At 34.7% G+C, this 14,171-nt stretch overlaps 1 protein-coding gene across 1 annotated transcript in view; it reads right to left on the reverse strand.

Annotated features, from left to right (window-relative positions):
- akt1 (v-akt murine thymoma viral oncogene homolog 1) overlaps positions 1-14,171 on the reverse strand; it is a 63,124-nt gene that overhangs the window by 28,997 nt on the left and 19,956 nt on the right. The window lies entirely within an intron of this gene.

Raw genomic sequence — 14,171 nt, forward strand, 5'->3', positions numbered from 1 at the left:
ATGAGAAAAGAAACACGGAGAGACACGCAGCCGATGAGTCTGCGGCACGTCAGAAACACTGAGACAGTTTGAATAGTTATCCAGGAAAAGTGTAATTTATTTTTAATTACGGGAGTTGAATATTAACCCCATGCAGGGTCTGAGCAAGCTGTCCTTAATTGGCCCATTTCCTCTGTCACTAAAGTGTGGATGTGTCACGGCAAACGTCTGTCTCGCTGAGTTTCAGACGCTTTTTTGCTCATTTCAACTGTGACAGGCCAGAGGAGCAGCGAGTGGCCCAAAACAAGCAACTATACAGGCATTTATCACTTAAACTCATAATCCTGCTTCATAACATGAGAGTTCAGATCAAATCACACCTTTCTTAAAAGAATGACCATTTTCTGACATTCAAACTCTTTCAACTTGTCCATTTAGTGACAAAATTAGTTTCAAATGAGAACAATTTGATTAAAACGCCTACTAAAAGTGTATTAAATCATTTAAAAAAGGTAAAATTATAAATATTTTGAGAACAGCCAAAATACAACACTTACTAAAAATGAAAAATATCATATGTAAAATTGAAATAAATAAATAATAATTAAAACACACAAATGTAAAATTATAATAAATATGAAATGTAAAATTATAATAAATATTTCTTATATAAAAGTCAAAATACAACACTCACTAAAAAATATTAAAATCATAAGAATGTAAGATTAAATAAATAAATCAAAACTTTATAAAATAAAACACTTACTAAAATTAATTAAATTTATAAAATATAAACATAAAATTATAATAAATATTTTTAAAATAACAAAGGTCAAAATAAGACACTTACGAAAAATCATTAATATCATAAATGTAAAACTTCAATAAATAAATAATTTAAATTATAAGAATGTAAAATTGTAATAAATCTCCTTTAAAAAGTCAAATTACAACACTCACCAAAAATGATTAAAATCCTCAGAATGTAAAACATAAATAATTTTTAAATAAAAGCAATATAAAACACTAACTAAAATTAATAAATCATAAAAATGTAAAATTCTAAATTAAATTATAAAAAAATTATAAAAATATTTTTTAAATAAAAACAGTCAAAATACAACAATTACTAAACATTTATTAATATCATAATGTAAATGTTAAATAAATACTACTATAAAACTATAAAAATAAAAAAACATAAAAAAATTAATGAAACCATAAACATTCAAAATTATATTTTTTTTTATTTAAAAACAGTGAAAATACATTTACTAAAAATATTAAAATAAAAATGTTAGATAAAAAAAAATCCAAATAAAAGCAATCAAAATAAACCACTTACTAAAATGAATTAAATCATATAAAATGCAAAAATATAATATTTTTTTTAAAATAGTCAAAATACAACAAAATACAACTAAAATACAACTAAAATTATTAAAATCATAAAAATGTAATATTAAATAAATAATTCAATAATTTCCAAATAAAAGCAATCAAAATTAAACACTAAAATTAATTAAATCATATAAATGTAAAATTATAATAAATATTTTTAAATCAAATAATAAAAAAACAACACTCACTAAAAATTATTAAAATCATAAGAATGTAAAATGTAAAGAAAGAAATAATTTCCAAATAAAGGCAAATCAAAATAAACCACTTACTAAGAAGATTTGTTTGTGTGTGTGTGTGTGTGTGTGTGTGTGTGTGTGTGTATGTTTTTGAGAGTGTGAGTGTGTGTGAGAGTGAGTGTGTTTTTGAGTGTGTGTGTGACCAAATGTCCCCACGATGTAATATAAACCTCAGTTCACCTACATCTTGGGGACCAGCCACCGGTCCCCACAATGTAAATTAATTAATAAAATACTAAATTATGTTTTTGTGAGAAAATAAAGGTGTGCACAGTTTCCTGTGATGGTTAGGTTTAGGGTTAGGGGTAGGGTAGGGGGATAGAAAGTACAGTCTGTACAGTATAAAATGCATTGCGGCCTATGGAAAGTCCCAACAATTCACAAAACCAAACATGTGTGTGTGTGTGTGTGAGTGTGTGTGCATGTCACATAACCATTAACCTACATCAGAGAACAGTGAGCATTTAAGCTCAAAAGGGTTCAGCAGACAAAAAGTTTGGGAATCCCTGGTCTAACAAGATAATCTAGAACAGTCTAGTAATAAAAAATGACTTACAAACCACATAATACATCCTATATAGGCGTTGTGCGTCTCTATAAGGCTCCTGAAACTAGAGCAGCACAACAGCAGCCCGTCTCTGCGGATGTGGAGCTTCAGCACTTCAATAAACCTAAAGCATTACAAATGAGTCCACCTGATTCACAACAACTGGGGAGGAGGAAGAGCAAAGCCCACAGCCGCGGGAACATCTGTCCTTGAGCCCTGTGTACTTAAGACTCTCATTCACACCAGATGCCCAATATGTTATTACGGCTGTTGCCATTTTTCATCGTGGCAAGATGGGACGGCATCTCGCTCAAACTTGTTCTGCAGGCTAAGAGGTTTTGGCAATCAAAAACACACACTTCCTAGAGGAAGTACTTTGATGAATCACTTGTTGTATTCCTCATTTCAAGTGATACAAGCATTTGCTAAATGAGTAAGTGTAAATATATACTTCCTATCATGGATGCATTGAATTGATCAAAAGTGTCAGTAAAGATATTTATAATGTTACAAAAGATTCTATTTCAATTAAATGCTGTTCTTTAGAACTTTATATTCATCAAAGAATCCTGAGAAATAAAGTTTCCAAAAAAATACAGCTATGGAAAAAATTAAGAGACCACTCCAAGTTCAGAAATCAATGTTAAGTGGTCTCTTAATTTTTTCCATAGCTGTATATGAAGTAGCACAACTGTTTTCAACATTGATAATAATAAGAAGCATTAATATAGCTGCAAGCCACAATTAAGGGGTCAAGTAGAGGCAAAAGGATCATCAATGAGTAAAGGGAATCTAGAGATGAATTTAAGCAATATGGCTGAAAACCCATCAATACAATCACTTTCGATGTGACATAATTGTGTATTACTTTTGACCAATAGGTGGCATTGACACCAAATTTGTTCAGTGTGGTCAGTGTTGGGTGGCAATGACACGCACCAAATTTGGTGTCAAAATGCCAAAGCCTTGCAGAGATACAGCCTCAAATGCAGTAAACGAAGTTGGGGCAGTAAACGAAAAGTTGATCAGTCTCAAATTTAGTGAAAATCGGACAAACGGTCTAGGAGGAGTTTGAAAAAAATGTCAAAATGGTGGTCGGGAAGTTCGGCCAATTGACCCTTCGCTGGGAGTTTGATTGATAAGCGATCTAACTAATCATAACGCTGAATCCGCCATTTTGTCTGACAAACCAGTCAGGAGTTAGTAGATTAACCTCGGTGGAATTGATGATCGGTTCTACAGCGATCTGTCACGACACAAAGAGCCACAAAACCTGTTTTTATTGTTGGAATTTCTTAAAAAATTACACAATTTGAAAACTGGGACTTTGTTTAATATCATAAGTAACCTCTTTGCTCCACGATGTATTTTTCACTCCATGTGGCGTGACAGCGCCATGACTTGTCAGACAAAGCAACAGTAACTAAGGGGGGGCGGGTCTTTGCGAAGGGTCAATTATGGCATAATTGGTATTGGTATGTTCTCGGATTTACTCAAGGAATCTTTCAAGACAATAGGCTAAACCAGCGTTTCTCAAAGTGTGGGGCGCGCCCCACTGGTGGGGAATAGAGACATGACAAGTGGGGCGCAACAAACGAGAGGAAATTTGGTCATTTTTGTGCCCAGCTTTATTAAACTTTTAAATGGTCTCACATATGGGAGAACGTTCAGAGACGTCACTTAACTACCAGATTCAAACTGTGCTTTCGCACTTTGGCTGGCGCTGAGCCAGAGATGGACACGCTCAGCAGCGCTTGTCATTTATCACAACTATTCAGTGTTTTCAACAACATAATGATTATTTTAGGTTTCAGAAATTTAAATATACATAAGTACTAGTAAAACAATACATTTAGATTTTGTAAAGTACACACTGATGTGTATGGAAGCAGCAGTAACAAGCAATTCAAATATAATTTGCCGACGTGTTTTATTCATATCAGATACACATTGTGTAAGTAACTATAACGTGTACCATTTTCTCCCAGATCACCGGCAACTTACTTACATGAATTTTGGGAGAAATTGATGAATTCACATGCTGTAACTGACAGGACTCTCTGAACAGCTGCGCAAGCAAACATGGTGGCGCCCATCTCGCGTTATGGATGAAGATCATTTATTAACGTTTTTAAACGACAAAGCACATGCACTTACACATACTTGATAATCGGAATATCAGATAGTTGATGACATGGTAAGCAAGTTTGTGAATATTTTGAATAAAAAAGGAGAAACTAAATAAAAGCGTTAGGCCAAGCATGACGCGTCGCCATGGAAAAAGGGGAAACGTTCTCAAATAATGGTCGCGTAAAGAAAACTCAGCTAGAATAATATTTAATTTATAATAAATTATAATGCAAAGTGATTGCACTTTTATTTTCTCTATTTGAACGTTTTAATGCTGTTATTTTATGTTATGTTTTTAAAATGTGATGTTAATAAAATAAATGTTAACATATTCTTACAGTTAAACTTAAAGCCTAGTTTATTATCATTTTGTTGGGGCAACTGGAGACAGGTGGGGCTCAGAATCCTTCCCTAACTCCAAAGTGGGGAATGGCAGAAAAAGTTTGAGAAACACTGGGCTAAACTAATCAATTAGTGTTTTGTGAAATTTCATTAATCACAAGGTGGCGCTGCCCCGAAACTTTCTGAGTAACTGTTAATTTATCATTTTTTGTAATTTTCACACGTCATTTTCCTCCTAAGCTGTTGCTCTGATGTTCACGAAAATTAAACCAGATCATCTTTATACCATGATAAAAAGTTAAGGAATTAAAGTTTATTCGTCAAACCGTTCTCGAATAACGCTAGAACAATTTCGGCGAAGAACACGCCAAAAATGAACGTGAGGCTATATCTCCGCAACGCTTTAGCGTATTCTGACCAAACTTGGTATATGTTATGACAACCATGACCTGAGGCTACCTGCATAGTTTCAGCTCAGTGCCACCTAGTGGCCAAGAGATATGAAAAATGGCTCTTTTTGCTTATATTTTCTGAACGGTTTGGCCAAAATAGGTCTCTTTAGATTCAGTGCAGCATGCTGAGTCGAAGACACATACTGAGTTTTGTAATGCTACACCAGTGCGTTCAAAAAATATAGCATTTTACAACACAATTCAAAATGGACGACGCCCAAAATGGCCAACATGGGAAAACTGGATATCGTTTGACTCGCTATGAGGAACTGAATCTAAAGAGACCAGTCTTGTGATTTTTGGCCAAACTATTCAGAACTGTTAATTGTGTCATTTTCACACGTCATTTTCCATCATGAAAATTTTTCCGCCATTTTTAATTTTCCGAAAATCTGCTTTTTTTTTTAAACGCCTCCTAGGCTGTTGCTCTGATTTTCACGAAAATTAAACCAGATCATCTTTAGACCATGATAAAAAGTTAAGGAATTAAAGTTTATTCGTCAAACCGTTGACATATTGACACCAATCATTGCATGTGTAATTGTCACCTCACTCTGACCACAACACATAAATTTGGTCACAGCGCCACCTATTGATCAAAAGCAATAAACCATTCAATCATATTACTAGTAACTGTATTTATGATTTTTCAGCCATTTTGCCTAAATAATCTTAATATGTCTTTAATTGCTCATTTTTGCAGTCGGTCTGATGCTCCTAGCCGTGACTTGGCTTATTTGAGATTGGCCCCTTAATTGATGCATGCAGCTATATTTTTAAATTGTAATAATAGCTTTCGCTGTATCAAAAACATTAAAAAAAAATCTTACTACAAACTTGCAAAGTGCAAATTCTTGTGTCTGGTTTGTTTGATTTCAAAAGCACTTCGACCAAGATCAGAGTTACGCGACCCTTTCTCAACCACATCCACTCAACAGAAACCCAGACCGGCTCTGGCCGGATGCCGGTCTGTCTGTCTATCCGTCTGTCTGTCTGTTTCTATGCCAAGTGAGTCCTGGGACAGTATGTCCAACACGCAGAACACCGTATAACACGACACATACTCATCAGCATGACATCGGGACATTTCGCACACTTAAAGAAGCACAAAACAAACTGATAAAGTTTCATTATTTATTCATGAACTATGTATCTTTTGCAGCACGGTTGCTAATGTGGAAGTGTCTCAAACGGACAGACGGCTCTAGTTTGAACAGGAAGCTGCTTTACACCGCAGGCCTGACGGGCACTGACAGATGTGTTTGTAGTTATGATGCCAAAGTTGTAATTGTGTAGGGTGTGAGATCAATCCACCACAGGGATACACAGAGTCCAGCGTTTTCATGCCAGCATCTCTGACGCACACGGGTCATTCACTGCTGCCTCTTTGATGACGGGCAATGCCACCAAACATGCTGATCACATGCAGTGCCTTCACTAGTGTGCAAAAGACAAACGCACACGTGATGATTTACACCTCTGACTGTATGCACAGACTAACATTTCTTCATCAGAGGTGAACATATGCAACCGTTTAAAGAGAAGTTTGATTTTACACATTGTTTCAGTTGCCTTTGACAAGTTCCTGTATTTTGGTCAAACAGCTTTACATTGCAGCTCAATATAACCAAAATCTAAACATTTAATTCATGTTTGTTTGTACAGCGGTTTCCGAAATGCTTATCGATTCAAAGCAGCTTTACAGAAGATGGTTGTTTTAATGATACAAAAATAGGTTCAGTTCAATTAATCTAAATATAAAAACTACATTCAAGATATCAGGGCAAAAAAAATGCCCCTCTATGAGATGTCGTCTCATATTTATATCATATGATATAGTTAAGCAATATCACATGAGTGCTGTTTTTATTGCGAATAGCACAAGTGCAATAAGTTCAATAAATAATGTTAATATTGTGTTATATTTTAGACACAATACTGTCTGTTTTGTTATTGTACCAACAAAAATATTACCTATAAAGCCAGAGCAACACACAACAGTGTTTAGTTTCTGAATGAATCAGAGTTTTAAGCAAATCAGTTGGGTGAATCAATGATTCAATGACTCATCTATAAAGAGAGCCATTTACTTTATTCTTGAATGAATCAGCCATTTGAACAAATCAAATGACTCAATGACTTACACATTTAGACATTTACTGCCACCTATTGGAAGTTTTAGTTTCTTATATGGAGTATAATTTCATTAAAAAAAAAAAAAACATATTTTGTGGATAGTTTGCCCGGCAATGAAAATTCTGTTCATTTACATTTACTCAAGCTCATGTCGTTTCAAACCTGTATGACTTTCTTTCTTTTGCAGAACATAAAAGAAGAAAGAATGTAAAAGAATGTTGGTAAACAAAACTGTTTTGGTCTTTAAATAAATCTAAATACTAATAAAAAGTCATGGTTGTTGTAACCTAAAAGTTTGTGTGATAAATTCCATGTTGAATCAAATAAAATACTTCTTTCTAAAGCTGCTTTTGTAATGTCTATTTGATGCTTTTCTCATTTAACACAATAATGACTTTAAATCATCTTTTGTGGGTAATTTCTCAACCAAATTTGTGATTAATTAGATTAGTCACATCATGTAATTAATTAGATAAAAATTTTAAATCGCTTGACAGCAATAATATATTAACTATAATTATATACAATGCTTCATATAGTGGTTCTATATAAAGAGAACCACTATATAAAGCATTGTGGGAACAGCTGCTTTCTAACCAAACATCCAGTGTTCCACATTCTATCACGGAACACACACACACCCACACAAGTCATGTGACCCCAAACACGACCACCACATCCGTCTGACCGTCTCATCTCCTTCACCTTTCTCTGTACATCAGCCACTTTCTCATCTAAACTCTAGCACTTTTCCTGTCTCAGCGCTCCTTCCTCTTTCTCACACTCAACACTTCTACTTTCTTTACACGCTGCTCTTGTTTTCGGCTCAGATCTATGACGCAGACATTAACCAGGAACAATGAGACAGCTGTTCATGTAGTTTTGCATTTATTGGTGTTGTCACACACATCACCTGCGACTGATGTTACTGCAGAAGTGTGTGTTTGTTTCTGTAAACAAAGAACATCTAAACAAATTAGACTCTGGAGAAAGAGACGATTGTTTGCCAAACACCTCAGACATGCTCACATCACCTGTGACAGGCAGATTTCAATATACATAACATACAAACATGAATATAAATAATGAATATATAAGATATTAATATAATATATAAACAAATATATATATATATACATATACATATATATATTCATATTTTAAATTTTAATATTCTGCCATATTCTACTAAAAATGAACATGAAAACTCAAGACGTAGAGAGAAGATTAAGAAAGACTGTAAAAACAGAGTAAATTAAAGCAACTGTGTGAAAGGGGAGCAACACAAGACGAAGAAAAGAAAAGCGATAGGTCAAATGAAAGAAAGCGCATGAGAGCGCCGGCGCTGCACCCGCGTCCAGTGGGAAGAGATCCTGACACTTCCTGCGGCCGCTGCATTCATAGCTCAGGACGAGCGAGAGGACGGGAAACGCGGGTGACAGGCTGTGTGTGAGAGGAGAAAGGAGACGTTTAAGGAAGGAGAGGAGGAGAGCTTGAGGATTTAGGGAATTAAAATCTCTGAAAACCGGGAATGGGGGGGGCTCTTTTGTTGGTTTTTCCTGGGCCTCCCCCTCTCCCTCTGGAGCCCCTCTGAGCGGGTATCCTGCAGCTGTGGCGGCCGACCCCGTCCTCTGCATATCAATGAGCCAGCGGTCCACCAGCGGTCCAAAGAGGCCCAACAGAGGGTCGTCCCTAACCAGCACTCGGGGCAAAAAGGCCACCGACAGTGACAAACATGCCCTACGGTTCATATTTAAAATGTATAGGCATCTTTTTATGCATTTTTATGTAATATTTACAACTAAATTTGCTAAGTATTTCAACGCTTAAAAATTGCAACATAAATATACATGTATAAACGCACACACATATACATATATATATATACACACACACACACACACATATATATATAAACATATACATATACATATATATTCATGTATATATAATGTAAAAAAACAAATTTAGTTTTTCATGGAAACAACATGCATTTTGGGTAATAATTGTTATTTTAAGTTATTTTATAGAGTGCGTTATATATATATACACGCGTACATATATATAACATATATGTGCATATTTATTGAAATTTTATGTATTATTTATGCATGCATATATTTTCTCAATTCACCCACCATAGATATGTCATAAAGTTTATCATAAAGCTACACTAAACTTTTGGCTAGGCAGACCTAAAATAAAGAATTATTAAATATTTCATAATTATCTATTCTATGCATATCTACTGACAGGTTTAATGTGCTTTATTGAATGTTTAGATAGTATGAAGTGGTTTATTGTGCAAAAAAAACTCTAAATTTAAAATCACTAAAATAAAAAAATAATTAAAAATAGTATTAAAATATTGCAAGGGGGAAATACTTCCGCAACCAAGACTGATGGAAAAGTGAGAGGTTTTAATTTAATTTAAGAATTTGGCATAAACTGTTTTTTTTATATGAGTAGAATGTGAATTTACACTTACATAAGTAACAAATGTCCCTGTAAATCAGTTCTAGGAGGCAAATATTCCCCCTTTCAGATAAATGACACTGGCCCGAGCATCCTGGCACTGCCGCGCTCCCATGCCAACCAGGAGCTTAAACTCTTCCGCAGTTTCTCCATCTTCTTCTGCCTTTCTCCTTTTCTTCCCGTCTTTTGTTGGTCCCGTTTTTCATTGCAGCTGGATCAGAGGGAGCGTTTGGCAGCCACCACTGTTGCCGCTGGGGTGGGTTTTGCCACCGTACAAGAGAAAAGGGGGTGAACGGAGGCGCGGGGGAGGAGGAGAGGGGTCGGCCGATCTTTCTCACGCTCGTAAGAAAGGCTTCACTTCTTCTCTGCGGCCACAGGCACCTGCTGATTACCATAGAGACACTGTGGGAAGTTTTTCCCCCTCCGCTGCTTTTTGTGTTGTAGATTCTTTCCCCCCCTTTTCGTTCCGGTAAACAAGCGCTCCATGGATTAGTTTACTGGGATAGTGCAAAGAAAACAAACAAACAAACAGGAGCGAAAAATTCCAGCGATCCGTACAGATGCTTGCATGAGTTCAGACAGAACGACGTTAGTGTCCCGCGCTATGAAATGTCAGCTTTTGTTAGGAAGTATTTGTCTGAGTTTAGTGACAACATTCAGTTTAAGTTTGTTCTCATCTGATAGTGTCACTGCAGTCAATTCTATAACTTTAGTGAATATTAAGTGTCTTTTAAACCCTAACGAAGCAAGCCAATGTCATGTGTGAACATCAATGTTGTCTGCATTACCAGAAAAGTTTCATGTGGATGTTCTGCGTGAATGAAGTCGGAAGATTAATGGTTTGAGCATATACAATGTTAATATGTTCTAGTGTAAGAAGTCTGTTGTTGAAGAAAGACATGATTATGTTGTTAAATGAGACTCTGAACCATGTTTAAAGCAAATGAAATCATTTTAACAGCACAGCGATACTAAAAAGCTTGCAAGTTTTCTGTTGACTATCAGGATAACATCTGGAGTCTCATATATGAAACTTTGAAAAAGTGTGCATATGCACAAAGGCAAATGTTTTCAGATTTATAAGATCGTATGCATGGCAAAATCTGTGCAAAATTGCCTTTGGAAATCCCAGTCAGTGGAAAACGTGCACACATATGCATCCCCATCCCAAAATAACCATATACGGAGCTTGTTTTACTCATCTGTATTATTAACCTTGTCTGCATTAGGGATGTGCCCGAAGCCTAAATCCGAATTCAGAAAAGCCCAGAAAGTGAATAACACATTCTACAGAGGCCCTGAAGTGACATGGTTAAGCTTAAGTCGGTTACATTACAGTACATCATGATTTCACTTATCACATGAAGAGAGTAAGGTGACATGACTGACAAATATCTTCAAATATCGTCATTTCCTTACCAAACATAGTACTTGGCTTCGGGCACATCTCTAATCTGCGAAAAATTTCCATATGCATATTCACATCCATGTAATAGTATGTTTAATGGTAGCCTCCAAGACACTAGGAAAATATGAGATATGGATTAAACCGCAGTTTTACTTCATCACTCCGCTCACACCAGTAAACCAGTGAGGACTGTGCTTACATATTTAAAACCTAAGATTCTAAAATTTAAGGTTCTAAAATCTAATATTCTACAATCTAAAGTTTTAAAAATCTAAATCTATGGTTCTAAAATATAGGATTCTAAAAATCTAAGATTCTAAAATCTAAGGTTATAAAATTAAGATTCTAAAATCTAAGTTTCTAAAAATCCAAGGTTCTAAAATCTAAAATGATAAAATCCAAGTTTCTAAAATCTAAGTTTCTAAAATCTAAAATGATAAAATACAAGTTTCTAAAATCTAAGTTTCTAAAATCTAAAATGATAAAATCCAAGTTTCTAAAATCTAAAATGATAAAATCTAAGTTTCTAAAATCTAAAATGATAAAATCTAAGTTTCTAAAATCTAAAATGATAAAATCCAAGGTTCTAAAATCTAAAATGATAAAATCCAAGTTTCTAAAATCTAAGTTTCTAAAAATCTAAGGTTCTAAAATCTAAAATGATAAAATCCAAGGTTCTAAAAATCTAAGGTTCTAAAAATCCAAGGTTCTAAAAATCTAAGGTTCTAAAATCTAAAATGATAAAATCCAAGTTTTTAAAATCTAAGTTTCTAAAAATCTAAAGTTCTAAAATCTAAAATTCTAAAATCTAAAATCCAAGGTTCTAAAAATCTAAGGTTCTAAAAATCCAAGGTTCTAAAATCTAAAATGATAAAATCCAAGGTTCTAAAATCTAAAATGATAAAATCCAATTTTCTAAAATCTAAAATGATAAAATCCAAGTTTCTAAAATCTAAGTTTCTAAAATCTAAAATGATAAAATCCAAGTTTCTAAAATCTAAAATGATAAAATCCAAGTTTCTAAAATCTAAAATGATAAATCCAAGTTTCTAAAATCTAAAATGATAAAATCCAAGTTTCTAAAATCTAAGTTTCTAAAAATCTGAGGTTCTAAAATGTAAAATGATAAAATCCAAGGTTCTAAAATCTAAAATGATAAAATCTAAGTTTCTAAAATCTAAAATGATAAAATCCAAGTTTCTAAAATCTAAGTTTCTAAAATCTAAAATGATAAAATCCAAGTTTCTAAAATCTAAAATGATAAAATCCAAGTTTCTAAAATCTAAAATGATAAAATCTAAGTTTCTAAAATCTAAAATGATAAAATCCAAGTTTCTAAAATCTAAGTTTCTAAAAATCTGAGGTTCTAAAATGTAAAATGATAAAATCCGAGGTTCTAAAATGTAAAATGATAAAATCTAAGTTTCTAAAATCTAAAATGATAAAATCCAAGTTTCTAAAATCTACATTTCTAAAAATCCAAGGTTCTAAAATCTAAAATGATAAAATCCAAGTTTCTTAAATCTAAGTTTCTAAAAATCCAAGGTTCTAAAATCTAAAATGATAAAATCCAAGTTTCTAAAATCTAAGTTTCTAAAAATCTAAGGTTCTAAAATCTAAGGTTCTAAAAATCTAAGGTTCTAAAAATCCAAGGTTCTAAAATCTAAGTTTCTAAAAATCCAAGGTTCTAAAAATGTAAGATTCTAAAAATCCAAGGTTCTAAAAATGTAAGATTCTAATATCTAAGGTTCTACAAAATCTAAGATTCTTAAATCAAAGATTCTAAAAATCTAAGATTCCAAAAATCTAAGATTCTTAAATCTAAGATTCTTAAATCTAAGATTCTTAAATCTAAGATTCTTAAATCTACGATTCTAAAATAAATAGTTCTAAAAATATAAGGTTCTAAAACTCTAATTTCAGTGCAACATTTCCTGTGATGTATCAGTAACAGTAATCTGTGACACTTCAATCAAGTAAGTGTCTAGAACAGAGGTGCAAACTCCACACAGCTCTGCAGAGTTTAGCTTCAACTCTAATTAAACGCACCTGGTCCAGCTAGTCAAGTCCTTCATGATTATTTGAAAACTTCAGGTATGTGTGTTGGAGCAGGGTTGGATCTAAACTCTGCAGGGCTGTGGCCCTCCAGGCACCACTGGTGTAGAATGCTGTGTAAGTTTACTCGTATAACTTTACTCCTATTATCTAAATTTAAAACAACAGCACTCTCTCACCCACTTGACAAACAGATTCTGAAACAACAGTGACAATAACTAACAGCTGAAGATATCTGTTTATGATGGATGACAGAGACGGGCGAGACCACAGCGATCAGAAACACGGGGAACGCCAGCAGACGCGTGGAGTGGAAAGAATTAACAGAAGAGGAAGGCAGAGAGAAAAATGGGCCGGACGAGCAGCACAATTGCAGAGCAGGAGGTTTCGGCACAGAAAAGTAAGCACACAGCGGGCGCACCGCTGCGGCAGATACGCAGACAGAAGCGGACCCTGCTGGCGCACACACACACACGCTCGCCCTCCCTTCTGACAGCTGCACTCTGGCAATTTACATCTCTCCAGCACATTTAGCAGAAGCCTGTCTGCCATCACCCGCAGCACAGGGACCTGCTGGCCTCCAGACAGCAGACAGAGTGCGCTCCACCCGGGGAGCCGTGATCCGCTGCTGCCCGTCCAGCCAGAGCACCGGCGCTGACGGCACGCCTCAGCTGTCATGTTTGGACAGTGATGAATAGAGTCGGAGGAGAGGAGAGGAGATGCATGTCACGCTGGATATATGGGAAAGCTCGTCATAGGGTTGTCAAATGTCTAATGAGAAATGATCTTTGATGTTTTATGAGCACTTCGTGTCTAGCAGTAATGGGCTAAGGACAGGAATTAGTGTATTCACTTTCATGGTGGGCGGGCAAAATAAAAATAAAAAGAGAAAATAACTACAAATGAGAAATAACTACATGGTTACATTTTGAATGTAACATGTTGAATCATCAGGGGGAAAAATTATATTACATAATGCTACTCATCAAAAGTTTAGAGTCTTTTTT

Source organism: Chanodichthys erythropterus, chromosome 18, assembly GCF_024489055.1.
Source record: "Chanodichthys erythropterus isolate Z2021 chromosome 18, ASM2448905v1, whole genome shotgun sequence".
Classification (NCBI taxonomy): Eukaryota; Metazoa; Chordata; class Actinopteri; order Cypriniformes; family Xenocyprididae; genus Chanodichthys; species Chanodichthys erythropterus.